Source organism: Theobroma cacao, chromosome 9 (genome assembly GCF_000208745.1).
Source record: "Theobroma cacao cultivar B97-61/B2 chromosome 9, Criollo_cocoa_genome_V2, whole genome shotgun sequence".
Classification (NCBI taxonomy): domain Eukaryota; kingdom Viridiplantae; phylum Streptophyta; class Magnoliopsida; order Malvales; family Malvaceae; genus Theobroma; species Theobroma cacao.
This window is the reverse complement of record NC_030858.1, coordinates 20,372,909-20,375,961: the sequence shown is the minus strand read 5'-3', so window position 1 is coordinate 20,375,961 and position 3,053 is coordinate 20,372,909.

Below are 3,053 nucleotides of genomic sequence, written 5' to 3'. Positions count from 1 at the left end.
AAATTTCAAATTTTTAGGTAACCATTTAATTCTATATATATGTAAACTTCTTTCATAAATGATAAGTATTACTGATCAAAATTAGTAATTTATCCATTCCTAATATTCTTAGGATTAGAATTAAATTTTTTATTACAAATTACAAATTAAAACATTTTTAATGTGTGCTCTTAAACATTTTACACAACCTATTATTAATCTCATTTAATTAAAGATTGAATGTCTATTATTACCTAATCTTATTAGGAAATAACTAAGACAATTTAAACTTTAAATTTAATGTCAAATTATAATAATCTTCTGGTAAGAAGTCAATTCAAAACAAAATTTGTCCATAAATATTTAGACTCCCATTACTCTTAGGAATCTAATTCCTAAATTAATGTAGTATTAAATTATTTAAATTTTGACCCTTAAATTAAGGAATCACATTCCATAATTTATGAAATAAATTATCAATATTTATGGAACATATTCCTTAAATATTTAATTGGCTAAGGAAGATATTTTAACTTCCATAATTTTAGAAATCGCATTTCTTTATTTGTGGATGTTAATGCATCATCTTTGACATCCTTAATTTTAGGAATCACATTCCTTAATTTAAATGTTTAAAAAAATCAGCATAATTATGGAACCAATTCCACAATCCTCAGCCAATTAATTAATTTAATTGATCATTTATTGGTGTAAAATTTCAAGAAATTCTATGTCTTAACCAAGACAGTGTCTTATTAGAGAAAAAACAGCCATGTTCTAATTAGGTGGCATTATGGTGGTGTATCTTTAGAAATTTAATTCCAATAAAATTTATTCTGATAGATACTCATGGAAATATACCAGAAAAAATTTTCAGGATTTTCGGAGGTGATTTGGGCTATTCAAAAAATAAAAAAACCATGACCTTTATCTATAAGTGGTAGAAATGGTTTTTGAGAACTTTTGAAATTCTTTGTGACTAAAACTTAGGAATTTAATTCCTAATAAAATTTATCCTGATAGATAACTCATGGAACCATTCCATAATATTTTTTTAGGATTTTAGGAGATCTTTTTGGCTGTTAACAAAATTCAAAACCATGACCTTTATCTGCAGAGGTAGTTTCAGTTTTGTCTTTCTTTTGAAGTTATTTGGTGGCATAAAATCAGGAATTTAATTCCCAATTAAATTTTCCTTGATAGAAAACTTATGGAGAAATTCCATAATAATTTTCCAGGATTTTAGGAAATGCTTTTAGCTGTCAAAAAAATTCAAAACTGTGGCTTGCTACTGGAGAGGCAGCAACATTTTTTACTCCACCAACTCAGTTTAATGAAGGCTTAATTCTAGAGATTTAAATCCTTAAAATTCTTGGCAACAATTTGTATAATTTATGGAACCTTTTCATAAAAAAATCCTCAGCCAATTGGTGCAACTAATTGCACAAATTTAGGCCTTTCTTGGTTGCCAAGCCAAACAAAACCGTGACTGTCACTATTGCAAACAATAGCTGTTTCAGCCACGTTTTAGTAGCTTTACCTCCACCATTTGTCACACATAATCACCCATCTTGGAACATTTCTAATGTGTATTAATCCCTTAATTTTCTTGCATTTTATGAAGCACTTAAACCTCACTTTTATGGCTGAAAATGGACCAATACCATGGCCAGATAGAATTGAATTCTTGCATTTGAATCACACCATAATGTCATGAGATCGAATCTTTATTTGGTAAATTAATTTTGTGCATCTCATGCACTTGTTAATCTTCAATATTTTGACATTAAAATGAGATTAATATTATGAAAAATAAATTTTAAAATTTTCAATTAAAATCCATCTTGAAATCAAAATAACTAGAAAAAATTGTAAAACTTTAAAACTTACTACTTTGTGTATAACAAAACCCGAACACCTCATATTCCTTTTCAGCAAGGCATTAACAACAATAGATATAAAAAATGTGTTAAAATCGAATCAAGGATGGCTTTGATACTACTGATGGGCTTAGCTATGGACGGCATGCTCAAAATACGCAGCGAAAAGAAAATTAAAACTTTATAACTAAATAACAAAAACATGCCTCCACCCATGGATCACCTTGGTGATATTTAACAAATAAAAGCACAAAATAAATTATTATTAAGAAAGTTACCTTGCTAAGTAATTTCGTAATCACAATGGCACTTCCTGAAGTAATCCCTCGAACACCATAAAGAGCAAACACCCTAGACAATCAAGTGCTTGGCCTCCAATGGTAGTACACACGATTGCACTTGAACCTTCAACAAAGGAGCGAGTTTTTAATTATACTTTGTGCTAGCAAAGAGGACAACAATTGTCCTTTTCTTCTTTTTCACAATCTTAGCCGAACCTCTATCGAAAATTGCTTCATAAGCAATTTTCTCTTTCACACAAAGAGAGTGGTGGCAAAGAAAGAAAATGTTTTTCTTCTACTGACAAAAACTATGTTTTCTTCAATTGTGAAAAGCTCTCATATGAAAAATAGTTAAAAGGTGACTTATATAGTTAGGTTAAAATAACTTCAATTTTGCAATTAAGCCCTCAATATTATAACACATTAAATATTGGGCCCATTACTAATCAAACTCTTTTAATTAAGTCCTTGGAAATTAAAATCAAAATTAATTTCCTTTATATTTTGCAATCAAGGCCTTATAATTATGTCTAAAACTTAATTAAACTCTTTTAATTAAGTTTATAGAAGTTAATTACCTAGCATGTGATTTAAATCTAATTTAAATCATCACTCTCTCAATTTAATTCAAATAGAATCATTGTGTGTGACCCCTTAAGCTTCCAATATGTTGGCAATGGAATTGATTAATGACTTAATTGATTAATATAAATTTCAATCAATTAATTTATAATCAAATTCATAGACCAAGATTGGCATCTAGCAATGCATCATGGCCACCCAATTGTTAGGAGAGTCAAAGGGTTCTTTGATAACCTTTTAGTGTACAATCTATCAGTGTAATTCATTCCCTCATCATATATCCCAGAGATGATAAGAGCTTGGTACAGTGTCTACTCTTATTGACCTCTAT